This window comes from Triticum aestivum, chromosome 7A, assembly GCF_018294505.1.
Source record: "Triticum aestivum cultivar Chinese Spring chromosome 7A, IWGSC CS RefSeq v2.1, whole genome shotgun sequence".
NCBI lineage: Eukaryota > Viridiplantae > Streptophyta > Magnoliopsida > Poales > Poaceae > Triticum > Triticum aestivum.
Window position 1 is genome coordinate 40,060,622 of NC_057812.1, and position 19,114 is coordinate 40,079,735.

The following is a 19,114-nucleotide window of genomic DNA, read 5'->3' on the forward strand; positions in this document are numbered from 1 at the left end:
ATTCATCTTGAATCTCATCCCGACATGTGGGGGAATCATAGTCTCCATCATCCTTTCCTCACATGGGACAATGCTCTAATAATGAAAATCATCACACTTTTATTTACTTAAACTCAAGAATTACAACTTGATACTTAGAACAAAATATGACTCCATGTGAATGCCTCCGGTGGTGTACCGAGATGTGCAATGAATCAAGAGTGACATGTCTGAAAGAATTATGAAGGTGGCTTTGCCACAAATATGATGTCAACTTCATGATCATGCAAAGCAATATGACAATGATGGAGCGTGTCATAATAAACGGAATGGTGGAAAGTTGCATGGCAATATATCTCGGAATGGCTATGGAAATGCCATAATAGGTAGGTATGGTTGCTGTTTTGAGGAAGATATAAGGAGGCTTATGTGTGATAGAGCATATCATATCACGCGGTTTGGATGCACCGGCGAAGTTTGCACCAACTCTCGAGGTGAGAAAGGGCAATGCACGGTACCGAAGAGGCTAGCAATGATGGAAGGGTGAGAGTGCGTATAATCCATGGACTCAACATTAGTCATAAAGAACTCGCATACTTATTGCAAAAATCTACAAGTCATCAAAACCAAGCACTATGCGCATGCTCCTAGGGGGATAGATTGGTAGGAGATGACCATCTCTCGTCCTCGACCGCCACTCATAAGGAAAGCAATCAAAGAACACCTCATGCTTCAAATTTGTCACACAACATTTACCATACGTGCATGCTACTGGACTTGCAAACTTCAACACAAGTATTTCTCAATTCCACAATTACTCAACTTTCACAACTCTAGTATTACCATCTTTATATCTCAAAACAACTATCTAGTATCAAGCTTCCCATAGTATTTAATGCACTCTATGAGAAAGTTTTTATTATACCCATCCTGGATGCCCATCATATTAGGACTAGTTTTATAACCAAAGAAAATTACCATGCTGTTTAGGACTCTCAAAATAATAAAAGTGAAGCATGAGAGTTCATCTATTTCTTCAAAATAAAACCACTGCTGAGCTCTAAAAGATATTAGTAAAGCACTAGAGAAAATGACAAACTACTCCGAAAGATATAAGTGAAGATCAATGAGTAGTCGAATAATTATGCAACTATGTGAAAACTCTCTAATATTTAAGAATTTAAGATCTTGTATAAATTCAAGCAGCAAGCAAAACAAAATAAAATAAAATGACGATCCAAGCAAAACACATATCATGTGGTGAATAAAAATATAGCTCCAAGTAAAGTTATCGGTGAACGAAGACGAAAGAGGGGATGCCATCCGGGGCATCCCCAAGCTTAGGCTCTTGGTTTTCCTTGAGTATTACCTTGGGGTGCCTTGGTCATCCCCAAGCTTAGGCTCTTGCCACTCCTTATTCTCTAGTCCATCGAATCTTTACCCAAAACTTGAAAACTTCACAACACAAAACTTAACAAAAAACTCGTAAGCTCTGTTAGTATAAGAAATCAAATCACCACTTAGGTACTGTCAAGACAAGATTCATAATTTTTCTCACAATATGCCTACTATACTATACCATTTCTACAATTTATATTAAGCAATATAATTCATAGAAACTAGAAAAGAAGCAAAGTATGCATCGAAAACAGAATCTGTCAAAAACAGAACAGTTTGTAGTAATCTGTAACTCTCGAACACTTCTGTAACTCCAAAAATCCTGAGAAATTAGGAAGTCCTAGGCAATTTGCTTAGTGATCTAATGCAGTTGGAATTGGTATTTTATAGCTCTATGGTAAAAAACGAAAATTATTTTCGTGAGCGCATACTTTCTGTTTTTATCAGCAAGATCAAACAATAATCACCCAAGAAGATCCTAAAGGCTTTACTTGCCACAAACACTAATTAAAACATAAAAAACACAATCATAACAGAAGCTAGATGAATTATTTATTACTAAACAGGAGCAACAAGCAAAGAACAAAAATAAAATTGGGTTGTGTCGGTGTCAAAACCGGCGGATCTCGGGTAGGGGGTCCTGAACTGTGCGTCTAAGGAGGATGGTAACAGGAGGCAGGGGACACGATGTTTACCCAGGTTCGGGCCCTCTTGATGGAGATAATACCCTACGTCCTTCTTGATTGATCTTGATGATATGAGTATTACAAGAGTTGATCTACCACGAGATCGTAGAGGCTAAACCCTAGAAGCTAGCCTATGGTATGATTGTATGTTGTCCTACGGACTAAACCCTCCGGTTTATATAGACATCGGAAGGGGCTAGGGTTACACAGAGTCGGTTACAAGGGAGAAGATCTACATATCCGTATTGCCAAGCTTGCCTTCCACGCCAAGGAATGTCCCATCCGGACACGAGACGAAGTGTTCAATCTTGTATCTTCATAGTCCAACAGTCCGGCCAAAGGATATAGTTCGGCTGTCCGGAGACCCCCTAATCCAGGACTCCCTTAGTAGCCCCTGAACCAGGCTTTGATGACGATGAGTTTGGTGTGCAGATTTGTCTTCGGCATTGCAAGGCGGGTTCTTCTTCCGAATACTCCATAGAAGATTTTGAACACAAGAATAGTGTCCGGCTCTGCAAAATAAGTTCCACATACCACCGTAGAGAGAATAATATTTCCACAAATCTAATCTGTTGACATGTTTAGCAACACAACATCATGCCATGGCCCGGTCTTTATTCGAACCTTTTTTCTTAACCAGCACTACACAAATCGCGAGGCGGTTTTCTTGACATGTCTTGTCAAAGCAGAGATCGTGTCCCCCTTATTACGGGATTGTCATCAATACGGACGTGGGTAACCCAATCGTGCCCGTTGGCATGACTCCTCGATTTTAGGCAAGTCCCAAACGGCCACGAGGAGGACGCTTGATATTCACCCTCTTTATAAAGAGGCCAAGGCCTGTCCTTTTTTCCCTCTTGTACTCAATCGAATCCTTCCCCCGCCTTGAGTTCCAACACCCAAGGCTTAGGTCAGGCGCTTCAGACCTTCAACCATGTATGGATCCAACCTTTAAGGTCGGTGGATGCCTTCATCTGTCACAGAGGAAGACATCAAGAAGCTGAGAGAGGCCAGGTATTTGACCCTCGAAATCTCGCACAGGCTGCCTGCTCGAGGGCAGGTCATTCCCACGCCCGAACCCGGCAAGAGCATTGTATTCATCTCTCACATCCTCCGAGGGCTAGGCCTCGCTCTGGATCCCTTCGTTAGGGGGCTCATGTTCTATTACGGGCTGGATTTCCATGACCTGGCCCCGGATTCCCTTCTTCACATCTCGTCGTTCATCGTCGTGTGTGAGGCCTTTCTCCGCATTACCCCACACTTCGTCCTGTGGCTCAAGACTTTCAATGTGAAGCCGAAGATGATCGAGGGGCGACACGTAGAGTGCGGAGGTGCCGTGATAAGCAAAAGTGCTGATGTTCTGTGGCCAGAGGGTTCCTTCCCAGAGGTGTTCGGTTTATGGCAACGGGAATGGTTTTATATCACAGCTCCCCGATGTTCCAAGTGGGTAGCCGCCCCTGCCTTTCGCTCGGGCCCCCCACCACAACTGACGTCATGGATCAACAAGGGGCAGAATTGGGGGCCAGTAAATGATGTGCCGATATTGCAGAGTCGCATCCAAGATCTCCTCGAGAGAGAAGTCAGCCTGGTCACGGTAATGCAAGTCATGCTAGTTCGTCGAGTCCCGCCTTGCAAACGTCGACCCCTCCGTATGTGGGAATTCAACCCGGAAGGACCGCGAACCATCCAGCAGTTCCTCGGCATGATACTCAAAGAGATGTACAAATTGTTCTTCGGACCACAAATAAAGTGTCCGGACACCACCGAGGATGCGGGTCTGAGCTGTAATCGCCTAGATACCCAAGTAATTAAGTAATCCCGTGGCCGAACACACTGTCTTTTTATTTATAACATTATTCTAAAAAGTCGCTCCTTGACTAGGACTGTGTAACAAAGGCGAAGATGATCAGGTTTTCGGCCCCCCTTCCCGAAGGCTCAGCAAATCCGGTACTAGCCAGAATGCTCGAGCTGGCGCCTTATCAGGCGCCCTCAGGGGAAGATAAAGGGGGGAGTAAAGAGGCTAAGAGCCGGCCTTACTCATTATTCATCCAAACCGGGGGAATGAAAACCTCTGCGAAGGAGGATAACCAGGAAGAAGAATCTGAAATTCCTTCTCCCCAAGGAAGGAAGAGAACCACCTTTGAAGACCCGGAAACAAAGGTTTCCAAACGGGGGAAGAAACCTTCGCCAGAGGGTCCTACCTCGGAGGGTACTCTTGCCGCACAGTGGCTGCAAGGGGATCTGCCTTCTACTGAGATGTAAGTAAACAAAAGGTACTTAATAGTAAAAATATCCTACATTACTTCTGAAGACAATAACCGAAGCATATGTCTTGTAGTTCGGTTGTAGCCCTTCTCGACAGAGTTCATCTTGGGGGGATCTTCTTCCGGAGATGATGGAGAGCGAAACACCTCCCCCTGCCACCCCGCCTCTTGAGGCGGGCGACCCTGAAGTGTCATCGCGGAGGGTTTCTCCTGATCCGCCAAGGCCAGGGGGTAATCCTTTGGCCACCCGAAGTCCTCAGTATTCGGCTCCTAAAGAGAGCAACAGAAAGAGTCCGGAACCGTCCGGTGTGCGATCAGACGCACTGAAGAATCTTCTGGACCAAGCGGCCATCTCAGAAGCGCATCGTACACTAATGGGTACGGTGATTGAAAGGATTTCATCCGCCGAAAGCGGGTTGCACAAAGCTTTTATGAGTTTGCTGAAAGGCTTTGAGGTACGTGAAATAGTGTATGTTTTTGATAGTACCGCACAAGTTAGGTGTGCCCTATGCAGATAGTAGCCCCTGAGACTCTGGTTGCCGTCGAGAACGGCGGCAAATGGAGGATCATAGTCCCAGTTAATAATCAGGTTGCCATCATGCGCAGGTGGTTGAAGGTCCGGTGGCTAGCCGGACCGATGAGTTTGCCGAGCTGAAGCAGCAATTTGATGTGGCAGATGCCGACATCGTGCTTGTCAACAAGCGGCTCGGCGAGGCACATGGTATGTGATTTCTCCGGTGATCAACACATAGTAAGAGGAGCATGATGCCAGTATCTTTAATATGTTGTGACTGCATATGGAGCTGCCACCATGGAGATCCTTCGAATGGAACTTGCCCGAGCCAAGGAACAAGCCAGGAATAGTAATGCAGCTGCTCTAAAGGCGGTCGAAGAGCTGAGGGCCGAACAGGACGCGCATTGCCAAAGCAAGGAAAGAATAGCCAAGATGGCCGTTCAGTTGAAAGATGCCGCCGACCGTTACCAGCTTCTTGAAAAAGAAAGCCGAGCGAAGGCGACGGACCTGGAGAAGGCCATGGTAGCAGCCAAGGAAGCCCGCTCCAAAATCAGAGCGGCAAAGGAGGAGCTGCGTCAAGCTGGAGCTATCGCGGCTGGGAAGCCCTTTTTGTTGCGGACTAAGTTCGGAGATCCGAAGTATGCCCCTCTTGATCAACTATGGAGTTTTGGAGACGCATACGTGGATTTGGCAGCAAGTGCTACTGATGCGGCCGAGTACTTCAAGGATCAAAAAGATCGTGAAGTGGAAAAGCTGTTCTGGTCACAGCTCCATGCTCCAGTGCGTCCGTTGCTGTTGAATGAGCGAATGGCCGAGTGGGCCAAGCTCCATAGGTTGTCCGGACTTGCCATGAGGTCTGTTGTGGATCATTTGTGGCCGGAAGGGCCAAGGCCGAATAGTTACTTTAGTTTAGTGTAACAATTCCTTGGTGTTGTGCCGCACATCGACGCTATGAAGAGGTCGGCGTGCATAGAGGGTGCGCGGATGGCACTTGCCCGTGTCAAGACATACTGGGCAGAGATGGAGGCCACCACTATTGCAACACAGGGTTCGGCCATGGGCCGAGTAGCTGCCGAGCACTACTTTGAAGGAGTCCTTGAAGGCGCTCGTTCAATAGAGGCTCGGTGCTCGAAGAATATTATGTTCTAGTGACATGTATTCCCATTGTAAAAACAATGTTCTATTGAATTATAAAGGTTGTGTTTATACTTTTTCCTGAAAGTATTATGATGCCTCCTGTGCGGCCGTTTATGTATATATGTACATAACCTGAAAGTTTGTATTCATTGGCTTCAGCCCCCACGCATATAATGCGGGGGTGTTCGCAAAAAACGCGTATTCACACTTGATCCAACGTCTTGGTCCATGAAGGAGGTGGTAGCGCAGCGAACAAGGCAATCGGACTATATTTCTTTAACACTTTCACTTAGCCATAGGGGTTTGATGGTGGGACTACTATATAGCCCCTGGTACTTTCGCGCTCGTCCGAATAAGGGGCGCGTACGTACATGACCGGGAAACGGCCCTTCGTTAATGCGGAGGAATTCCGAAGATTCCGCTAAGTCATCAAGTGGTTGACCAATCTCGTGCTTTATCATGACAGTCAGTTTTCGGCTTTCTCTACTAAGGTGCTCATCTGGATGAACCAGGGCACAATCGCAGTAGTTCTCCCGGTGCTGCCTTAGCCGATAGAGCGGAACGTAAGGTAGAAAAACACAGGAGCCAGGCAAACCCAACATTTGACCAAATACATGATTCGGAGTTGATGCATATAAGGCCAAACTCGCGACGCCGAACACTCCCTAAGGTTTTCGGTCTTTATAACATATGTCGGGCTGAACAATGCCCTTAATAATAAACCCCGAGTGTCCAGGTACGTGCAATATCCCGACGTGGCCACATGCCAATAACGTCAGCATCCTTCTCAGTTGTATTGAGTATGCGGAGGATGTGAACAACAAGACACAGTAAAAAAGGTTTATGCAGGGTCTTAATCTGAAAAGAAACCTTTGAGCGGGTCCCTACTGCACGTCTGCGCCTGTGTCTCCATTGTGCTGTGTCCTGGACGGGTGTAGCACAATTGTCATCTGTAAAAGAGAATAACTTATGTGAAAGTTGTCGTGCCAGAAAATTGGTTATTATCAATAAGCCATTAAAATTCAAGATAAGTCAAGTTGAGCTGAACTAGCCCTGATTACACGCGGGAAGCCCCTGGTACTGTCTATGAGGGTTTAACCATCAAACCAATCTCATGTATATGTAGTGATGCGCCGGACTCGTCTAACCGTATTCGTGGTCTTGACGACCTGTCGTTTATTCTGGTTGGTGAGGCCGTCTAGTGCTCGGCTGTTAAAGCCGCCAAATGTTCATCCGCGCGTAGAGAACGCTCAATATTTCCAGTAACTGCGATGGTGCCACGTGGACCGGGCATCTTAAGCTTGAGAGAAGCGTAATGCGGTACTGCATTAAAACGAGCGAAAGCCGCTCTTCTGAGTAGTGCTTGATAGCCACTTCGGAATGGAGCGATGTAGAAAGTTAACTTTTCGCTTTGGAAGTTGTCGGAAGAACCGAATACAACCTCTAGTAATAGAGAGCCCGTGCAGCGGGCCTCTGGGCCTGGTATTGCTCCCTTGAAGGTAGTATTACTGTGGCTGATATTTGCCAGGTCTATCTCCATTTTGCGGACCGTGTCCTGATATATCAGATTTAGACCACTGCCGCCGTCCATAAGGACTCGTGTGAGATGGTATCCGTTTATTATTGGGTCTAACACCAAGGCAGCCAATCCTTCATGCTGGATGCTTGTCGGGTGATCCCTGCGATCGAAAGTGATCGGGCAGGCCAACCAGGGGGTGAACTTCGGGGTGACGGGCTCTATGGCGCGTATGTATCGGAGTGCATGTTTGCTTCTCCTCTTTGTCACATGGATCATGTTTACTGTTTTAACCTCTGGTGGGAATTTTTTCTGTCCTCCAGTGCTTTGCTGGCGAGGTTCGTCCTCGTCTTCGCTTGATGTCTCCCCCCTCCCTTGTGTTCGGCGTTTAGCTTACCGGCCTGCTTGAAGACCCAGCATTCTCTGTGAGTGTGGTTTGCAGGTTTATCGAGGGTGCCATGAATCTGCACTACAAAAAAATACACTTCCGTGATGATACGTGTTTGTCACAGTAGGTCGCGTTTTTTGTCATGCATGTACATCCATGACGATTTTATGACAGAATCAAGAGTCATACCTGTGCTGTCGTAGAAGTGTTCCATGACATTACCAAAATTATCATCAGGAAGTGTGCACTTCCATGACGATAAATTGCGCGTCACAGAAGTGCTTTCGTCAAGGGTGACCGGCACGTGGTATCCACCGTAACGGAACGCCGTTAAGCTATCGGGTCGGGTTTTGGATCCGATAACCCATTAATAGCCCCGACCAATGGGGATTTTCCACGTGTAAAATTATCATTGGCTCGAGGAAACACGTGTCGGCTCATCGTTGGGACAGATGTCATCCACTCATAGGACAGAATGCTCCTATGATACGTCGACATGTGGCACGGCCCAACAGAGGCCCATTCCTGTGAAAAGGCCAGCCCGTTTGACTTGGTCAAAAGGTGGCGGGCCAGCCCATCGAAAGCCTGTTAACGGCCTGTTCGCATATAGCCCATTTACAGCCCGCTAACCCAAGGCCCGTTACGCCCTATCCAAATTAGGCCCAGTAGCATCATCTAGGCCATCCAATATGATTCCAGCCCGTTTTCACTTCTGGCCCATGTATGGCCCATGACGTCTTTCGGCCCATATGAGGCCCTATGTAACTCTTGGCCTATTGACGGTCCGTGGTGAAACTGGCCCGTAATGAATAGTGTATCACTTTACACCCATTAACGGCCCTTGGTGAAACTGGCCCGTAATGAACAGTGTATTACTTTATACCCATTAACGGCCCGTTATTCCGTTGGGCCATTTCCAGCCCATGTTATCTTTCGGCCTTCTCAGAGCCCATTTATTCTTGGGCTCATTTCCAGCATTCATTTACTTACGGCCCATTACTGTCATTTTCTGCTTGTGGGCCAAATTCAGCCCGTGGTTACAGTCGGCCTCTTTGTGGTCCGTTAATATGTTGGGCCATTTTCATAGCGTCATCAAATACGGCCTATTAACGATGGCCCGTTTACAGCCATAATGTGGCCTGTTATTGGCCCATGTTTGGCCAATCGATCATATGTCCCGTATAAGGCCCATTGATGATATGGCTCGTAGAAGGCCCATTGTTTATATGGCCCGTAGAAAGCCCATTGTTTCTATGGCCCGTAGAAGGCCTACTGTTTCTACAGCCCGTAGAAGGCCCACTGTTTCTACAGCCCGTAGGAGGCCCAGTGTCACTACAGTAAATATTAGCCCATGGTTATTGTGGCCTAGTTTTAAAAAATAGGTTATTGCAGCCACTAGCAAACCGCGGAAAAAGAACTGCACTGACTACAAGCAAACAAATAAACAAGACAACAAGGAAATAAATAAGCAAGCAACTTATGCTAGGCTATCACGGCTATTACACATATTACATCCACTTGGCATCAAAGTTCTCCACCAATGCAAATATAGGGAACAAAGCAGCATATAAACACCACAGCAAAACAAGTCCAGAACTGAAACCACTTCAGAAGAGTTCAAGAAACAATATCCTGGGTACCCATAATGCTGGCAAGATGCTTAGCAAGCTTATTAACTTTCTCTTGTTTGGCGCTTAAATCCTCCAACACTTGATGTTGCACAAGAAAGGACTGGTGTTTATCAGCCACAGTAACTTGCTGTTCGAGTTACTGGCTAGTACCGCTGGCACAAGCGCTTGTAGCTGGCCAGTACCGTTGTCCTATTCAAGAACCCCCTCCTATTCAAATGGCTGATAAACAAGAAAAGAAATTGAACGTACAGACATTGTATGATAGACAGATATGGTAATTCACATATATGTTGTCTAACCAAACAGGACAGCATGACACAGTTTCACATATATGATGCCTAACTAAACAGGATAGCATGACACAGTTTCAGATATATGATGGATAACTTAACAGGATATAATAGCATAATTCAACATGTGATGAGTACCTAAACAGGATGACATGGCACAACTATATGATGTCTTTCTAAAATAGGTTGGGATGAAATAAGTCACATACATGTTGTCTAAGTATACAGGATGGCATGATATAATTGACATAATTGATTCATATACTAAGCAGCTGGCACTCGCCTGTATGATCTCTAAACTAAGCAGATAGAATTCAATATTGTGCATATGATGTCTAAACTAAGCAATGCAAGACACCATATGCATCATATGAGAAATATAAACATTGCAACTTAGAGCATACACCTCAGGTGGGATATAGGACTGGTCATCTCTCTCTGAATCCTCCTCTGAGGAGCTCCCTGCAACCATCGAGATATATGCTTCAACAGGTACCATTGCCTGCTCTGAAGACCTTGTTTTCACTCTAGATTTTTCCATAACCGGCTCAAATGGCTGATACACATGAAGAGTAGTTCAATATACACAGATTGTCGACAAATGGAATATGTAATGAGGAAAAAGATGGCATGAGATAATTCACATATATGATGCCTGGCTCCATGGCGGTGCATAATTCACATATATGATAACTGGCTGAAAAACATGGCATTGCATAATTCACATATCTGATATAGAAAGCAAACAGGAGGCATTCACACAAAGCATGTCTAATCTAAGCAGATGGCATGGCAATGCAAGACACCATATGCATGATATAAGCAATATAACCCAGCCAAGTTAGAGCATGCACCTCGGGGGGGAATACGACTAGTCATCTCTCTCTGAATCCTCCTATGAGGAGCTATCTGTAACCAGCAAGAAATCTGCATCGACACGTAGCACTGACTGCAAAGAAGACCTTGTTTTCACTCCAGATTTTCCCATGACTGACTCAAATGGCTGATGCATAGGAAGAGTAGATGAATGTATAACAAATGGAATACATTATGGAAAAAATATGGCATGATACAATTCACATATACGATGACTGGCTAAACAGGATGGCATTGCATGATTCACGTATATGATGCCTGGCTAAAGAAGATGGCATTGCATAATTCCCATATACTCACTCCGTTCCTAAATATTTGTCTTTTTAGAGATTTCAAATGGACTACCACATACGGATGTATATAGACACATTTTAGAGTGTAGATTCACTCATTTTGTTCCGTATGTAGTCACTTGTTGAAATCTCTAAAAAGACAAATATTTAGGAATGGTGGGAGTATGATATAGAAACCAAACAGGTGGCATTCACACAAAGCAAATCTAAACTAAGCTGATGACAAATAAGATGTATAATGTAAGCAATGCAAGGCGCCATATGCATGATATGACCAACATCAGCATGCCATGTTAGAGAAAACACCTCAGGTAGTAAACAGGCGTGGTCGGCTCCTTCTGAATCTCCATCTGAACAGTTATCTTCCTCTAGAATACAATCTGGAAATGCAGGAGGGGGGCACTTCGCCCACCATGGAGCGGCGTCTGCATGACATTATATTCGCACACAACAGTCTTCTCTTTTTCTCTACATGTTCAGTACGATTGTGTACAATATCTGACATGCATAATAAAAAAATAGTTAGATTTTGTAAGGCCTAAGGGGTGCATGCAAAAATCAAGACTGATGGTAGCAAACGAGTGGATGGATCCAAAACTAATGATAGCAGGTAGATTATAGCTTCAGTTTTGAAAAGATAGACAGTGGATCATCTATTGTTTGTTGCCCACCCAACATGAACCACATAGAAGACCCAGATGAACCAGATAGTAGACAGATACTATTCGTTGTTGGCTCGATATGTGACCCATGGGCAATTCAAAACTCAAGATTGAATGATAAAGTAGCAGGTAATAATAACCGATGTATAACATATGCAAACACGAAAGACTGGGACCTCTCTTCCAGAACTGTGTAGTCCTCAGGTTCATCTGCTCAAGTCGATGATGGTAATGCAGCTGGCATGGCTGCCAGCAATGGGGAAGATGATCTGAGGTGGCGAAAGGAAGTCTGCAGGGGGCATCTCTGCTGCAGTGAACGCTTTTGTCGATGGTGCACCTCAGGTGGGGTGGATGATGGCACGGCAGGAGCAGGACATAACACACAGAGTTTTCTTTGACGCCTATCTGAAAATGAAGTAAATCTGTAAGGGCTCCTTAGAATTGGAGGATTCTATAAACGCAGGGACAGGAAAAACACAGGAATAGGATAGGAATGCACGTGCAAAACAGAGCATTTGGAAAACATAGGATTTCAGTCAACCTGGGTGTTTGGCTCACATGAATTGGAAGAACGGACGAATGGAGAAACAAAGTGATGCAACGAGTGTACAACCTCTTTGGCATAGCCTTGTGGACCTCGACATCATTGGGTTGGACGTGGAGGATGGTGATGATGCTGGTGTGACTGTCAGAGGCGGGGAAGAAGATCCGAGGCCTCTGGAAACAGCGCCGAGGGTACTGCTCCGCTGTGATGGACGGTTCCGTCGTTGGAGAAGCTCCACTAAGGTGTACGGCGATGAGGCTGAAGCATGACAAGACAGACAACGTTAATCTGAAGTGGGACCCTAATATCATCTGCAATAGATGATGTAAAATACATCACCAAAAAGTGCTAGATGTAAAACGCATCAGCCGCGCCACGGCTGCTCCGACAGATGCTGTAAGTACTGTTCACTCTGAACTTAACTGAAGAAAATGAACTTCACAGTCGAAACTGAATTTTACTATCGAAACTGATTGAACTAGTAACAGAGCATTGCAATAGATGTTTAGGGCATTCGAGCACTAGTAGCAGAGAAGCAGTGATCTAAATCAGCAGACGCTCGAGCAGGGAACGCACTAGCAGAGAACAAGTCATGCAGTAGCACCGCGAGCGAGTGCTAAAGCAGCAACTCCTGTAGCTGCCGGAGGTCGTGTAGCAGCAACAGCAGCGCAAGAGAGAGCAAGAGCAGAGCAGCAGCACGAACGAAAGCAGGAGCAGTGCAGCAGCGCGATCGACAACAAGAACAGAGCCACAGCGCGAGCGAGAGCCGGAGCAGCTGCAGCTAGTGCCGTTGTGGAAGTCGCCGCCGAGGAAGCAAAGACATGGGGGAGAGACGCCGTGGATGATGTGGCCGGCGACGGCACCGTCGATGGAGACACGCCATTTCTGCTCGGTATCGAGCACCGGCAGCCCCATGAGATCGAATAAAAGATAAAATGTAGTGGTGAGTGCAGAACCTCCTTGGTGGCACCGAGTTGGCCTCGGCTTCATCGGAGGAATTGGTGAGGGTGTTGCGGTTCCGGTGGGGTAGGTCAAGACGGTGCTGTGGGGATTGAGGTGGCACGATAGACGAGGCAAACGTCGGGGCAGCTCCTTGGAGGTGGAGGATGGGGCGGCTGATCCGGCGGGATGACAAGATCGACAACGGATCCTCATCTGGTGCGGTGGATGAGGGACGGCGAGCTGTTGCGGTGGACGACGTAGTCGAGGAAGAGTCTCCGGCTGGGCGGCGGCTGGGAGGCCGATGGAGGAGCGTGGGGTTTCGTGGGTTTTGGCGGCCTCGGTGTACGAATGGGGGGCGAAGGGGGAGGGGCGAGCCAAGCTTAGGGACGCGCTTGTCCGAAATGTAGGGTAAGTTACCAGCGTACCCCCACCGGTTTTGACACCGCTATGTGGAACTTCATTTCCGGTTGAGGGGTAGAAGGGGGATTTCGCGTGTCTGGGCTGCGGGAGCGATTTCGGATGAGGAGGGAGTTCTCGCGCGCGTCCAAATTTCAGGATAACAAGGCATGGTGTGGGTTGAAGAAGCGGGAGTTTCAAAGCAGGTGAGACAAAAGATACTCGAGCTTGAAAATTTCGGGATAACAAGGTGCGGATTCCTTGTTCGGCAGAACAAACTTAACGTGTAAAAAAAATTCATACAAGACACAAGATAGTCATGTCCCCTTTTACTATATTGCTATAGATGCCATTGAAAAAACTACAAGAAAAATGTAAAAAAAAATCGGGAGAACAAGATTACCCTGCACAGTACCAAATTGATTCGCGCTTCCGTCAACAACAACAAAAAACAAATCAATTCCCACCAAAGAAAGAGTAATGTCCCTTTTTATATGATTACAGATGCCATGATCTCAAATTTCAATTTTTGAATCCACGTTATGTTGAATTCGAATATATCGTTAGGTGACCTTGCGGTTTATAATTGATGTAGTCGTACATTTTGATCTTCCATCATATATGAACATTTTACTCCACCTTGTGAACATATATGTTGTCGTCTACCATATGGACTAAATTTGAATCAATTTTCCTTACTTGAATAAGATTGTTGTCAAGTTATACAATAATTTAAATATTATCTTGATAAGAAAAAACATACATATAGCAGTAATCATATTTCACTAAGAACTACATGTACCATACGCTCTCCAATTCAAATATGTGTATCCATTTTATGTTGATTTCAAATCATAGTACATTATTGGTCGAGTTAGCGAGATGTTTGGGATAATCTAAACCCTGTTTTCATACATATAATTTTTGGCTGAATTGGGACAAGTTTTGGTATAAGCCTCTTGCAAAACCGGAGATTCTCTCAACAAGCAACGTGGTTCCGAGAGGGAACGTGTCACCTTTGTGTGCAAAACGATATACGCTGCCTCCCCCCTGATTTTATTTATAGAGGCAACATAGAACTATATGAGTGCCCTGTTAAATTTTGGAATTATTTCGGGTTCATTTGGCCTTTTTATACATTAATTTAGTTTCTGGACTTTTAATGTGCATAATCTAAATATGAATTGCATGCACATGCTCCGGTGCACCAAAGTGGGTTGAAAATCACATGTGTGTCCCTGGTTGAATTTCTAGGTCCCATGGAAGAAATGAGAATGAAATTCAAACATCTGGGCATCATGACTCGGCCGAGAACATCAAGAAACTTTGATTTTAAATTCATGTAAATCAAACTCGCCTGGAAATCATGAAACTTGGCATGGTGTCGTGTCATGGCACTAACATGTTGTGGTAAAAAATTGGGCCGATTTGGAAGCTCGTGGTTCTAAGAGGGAACGTGCCACCTTTGAGTGTGAAACGATATACGCTGCCCCCCCCCTTGAGTTTCTTAACAAAGGCAACATGGAACTACATTAGTGCCCTGTTAAATTTTGGAATTATTCTGGGTTCGTTTGTCGTTTTTTATACATTAATTGAGTTTCTGGTCATTTAATGTGCATAAGTCAAATTTGAACTACAAGCACATGCTCTCATGCACCAAAGTTGGTTAAAAAATCACATTTGTGTCCTCGGGTGAATTTCTAGGTCCCATGCAAGAAATGAGAATAAAATTAAAACATATGGGAATCGTGGCTCGGTCGAGAACATTGAGGAACTTGGTTTTAAAATTCTTGTAAATCCAAACATGTCTGAAAATCATGAAACTTGGCATGGATGTCATGTCATGGTACTACCATGTTGTGGTAAAAAAATTGGCCGAATAGGAACAGATTTTGGTATAAGCTTTTGCAAACCGAAGCTTCTCTCAAGAAGGCTCATGGTTTTGAGAGGGAACGTGCCACGTTTGAGTGCGAAACAATATACATTGTCCCCCTTGAGCTTATTTCCAAAGGCAACATAGAACTACATGAGTGCCCTGTTAAATTTTGGAATTATTCTGGCTTCGTTTGGCCTTATTTACACATTAATTGAGTTTTTGGTCATTTAATGTGCATAATTCAAATTTGAAATACAAGCACATGCTCCCGTGCACCAAAGTTGGTTGAAAAATCACATTTGTGTCCTCGGGTGAATTTCTACTCCCTCCTTCCATCTATATAGGTCCTAATGCATTTTTCGAGGCTAACTTTGACCAAACGTTGGAGCAATAATATATGACATGCAACTTACACAAAGTATACCTTCAATTTTGTATGTCAAAGGAGCTTCCAATAATATAATTTTCATAGTATACATCTCATGTGCTATTAATCTTGTCAATAGTCAAAGGATGTCTTGAAAAACACATTAGGCCCTATATAAATGCAAGGAGGGAGTAGGTCCCACCGTCCCATGCAAAAAATGAGAATAAAATTCAAACATCTGGGCATCGTGGCTCGGTCGAGAACATTGAGAAACTTGGTTTTAAAATCATGAAACTTGGCATGGTGTCATGTCATGGTAGTACCATGCCGTGGTAAAAAAATTGGCCGAATAGGAACAAATTTTGGTATAAGCTTCTTGCAAATCAGAGCATCTCTCAAGAAGGCTCGTGGTTCTGGGAGGGAATGTGTCACCTTTGTGTGCATAATTCAAATTTGAAATACAAGCACATGTTCCAGTGCACCAAATTTGGTTGAAAAATCACATGTGTGTCCTCGGGTAAATTTCTAGGTTCCATGCAAGAAATGGGAATGAAATTCAAAATTCTAGGCGTCGTGGCTGGGTTGGAAACATTGAGAAACTTAGTTTTTTAATTCCTGTAAATCCAAAACACGCATGAAAATAATGAAACTTGGCTTGGTGCCATGACATGGCACCAACATGTTGTGGTAAATTTGCACTCCGATTTGCGAAGGCGCACACATTAACAATCAACAAAGTCATTTTGGAACAAGTGATGTCACGTTACAATTGGAAACACAAGTATTATTGAAACCATGGGCGTTCTACTTACTAGTACCATTTACGTGCTGCCACACGTCCCCATTTTTTATTAGCTAGGAGGTGTCGTGCAGGGTAGCTATTTGAGTACGAGAGGCATGCGATCAGACCCCTGCACGTGCTTATCGGGAGGAGATCCCTTTAACCTCCATCTGCCGTCCACCTCTCTCCCAAGGACTCCATTAATGGCGCCCGAGCCTCTGTTTAATGGCATGGCTATCTCTCACACGACTGAGATTTAAGAGAGAAAAAAGAAAATCTGAAAGCACAGATCTTTATGTAAGATCCGACGGACCTATATAGCATCTACTGCGACTTATAGCAAGACTGATGAATATATAAGGATGATTAAATTTTTTTTGATCAAAGAAGGGCTTGCCCCTTTCGATTTTCATTACTGAGAACCACCACAATTCACAAGAAGTTCAGCACAACTCCAGCCAAACACGAAGGACTAAAAGCTACCAGGTTGAAATCGCAACATCCCAAGAGGCCAACAAAGGCCAAACATCCGCGCTAGAACCCAACATTTCACAACCGACGACACAATCCACATCCTAAACAGATTATTACATCAAAAGAAACCAGGAAAGTAGTCTCCGCGACGAGCGGCGATGAGCTCTTTCGTGTCCTCACGACTCTGCTTGAGAACATCCACGGGTTCCTCCACTAGCCTTTGGCGCTCGTTGTGGAGCATGTCATTCTCGTCCATAAGTTTCTTCAACAAGGCACTAGTCTCCTCCTGCAAGTCTACACTTCGGACGATCTTCTCCCTCAGCAGGTCGCGCTCGGCCCAGAGCCTCTCATTGCCCTCCCTTATTTGTCGGATGACGCCGGTAGCCTGTTCAAATGAGGCTATCATATCGTCCTGCAACCTCGCCGAGCCGGAGATCTGATCCATCTGGCTATGGACGATCGCATGCATGCGCCTGTAACAGTCGTCGCCTGCCCGCGAGAAATTTTCCCAGGCCGCCGCGGCGCGGCGGGACATTGATGTCTACTATACAACCTTCTTCTTGTAGACGTTGTTGGGCCTCCAAGTGCAGAGGTTTGTAGGACAGTAGCAAATTTCCCTCAAGTGGATGACCTAAGGTTTATCAATCCGTAGGAGGCATAGGATGAAGAAGGTCTCTCTCAAGCAACCCTGCAACCAAATAACAAAGAGTCTCTTGTGTCCCCAACACACCCAATACAATGGTAAATTGTATAGGTGCACTAGTTCGGCGAAGAGATAGTGAAACAAGTGGTATATGGATAATAGATATGGGTATTTGTAATCTGAAATTATAAAAACAGCAAGGTAGCAAGTGATAAAAGTGAGCGTAAACGGTATTGCAATGATAGGAAACAAGGCCTAGGGTTCATACTTTCACTAGTGTAAGTCCCCTCAACAATACTAACATAATTGGATCACATAACTATCCCTCAACATGCAACAAAGAGTCACTCCAAAGTCACTAATAGCGGAGAACGAACGAAGAGATTATGGTAGGGTACGAAACCACCTCAAAGTTATTCTTTCCAATAAATCCGTTGGGCTATTCCTATAAGTGTAACAAGCAGCCCTAGAGTTCGTACTAGAATAACACCTTAAGACACAAATCAATCAAAACCCTAATGTCACCTAGATACTCCAATGTCACCTCAAGTATCCGTGGGTATGATTATATGATATGCATCACACAATCTCAATTCATCTATTCAACCAACATATAGAACCTCAAAGAGTGCCCCAAAGTTTCTACCGGAGAATCACGACGAAAACGTGTGCCAACCCCTATGCATAGGTTCATGGGTGGAACCCGCAAGTTGGTCACCAAAACATACATCAAGTGGCACGTGGTATCCCATTGTCACCACAGATATCCACGGCAAGACATACATCAAGTGTTCTCAAGTCTTTAAAGACTCAATCCGATAAGATTACTTCAAAGGGGAAACTCAATTCATTACAAGAGAGAAGAGGGGGAGGAGAAACATAAGATCCAACTATAATAGCAAAGCTCGCGATACATCAAGATCGTGCCAAATCAAGAACACGAAAGAGAGAGAGAGAGAGAGAGAGAGAGAGAGCTCAAACACATAGCTACTGGTACATACCCTCAGCCCCGAGGGAGAACTACTCCCTCCTTGTCATGGAGAGCACCGGGATGATGAAGATGGCCACCGGAGAAGGATTTCCCCCTCTGGCAGGGTGCCGGAACGGGTCTAGATTGGTTTTCGGTGGCTACGGAGGCTTCTGGCGGCGGAACTCCCGATCTATTGTTCGTTCTGGAAGTTTTATGTCACGTGGGTATATATGGGTGCAGGGAGGACGTCGGAGGAGCCACGGGGGTCCCACGAGACTGGGGGCGCGCCCTAGGGGGGGCGCCCCGCACCCTCGTGAGCACCTCGTGTCTCCCCTGACGTAGGGTCCAAGTCCATCAGGTGTGTTTCCTTCCAAAAATAACTTCTCCAGTAGATTTCGTTCTGTTTCGACTCCGTCTGATATTCCTTTTCTTCAAAACACTGAAATAGGCATAAAACAGCAAATCTGGGCTGGGCCTCCGGTTAATA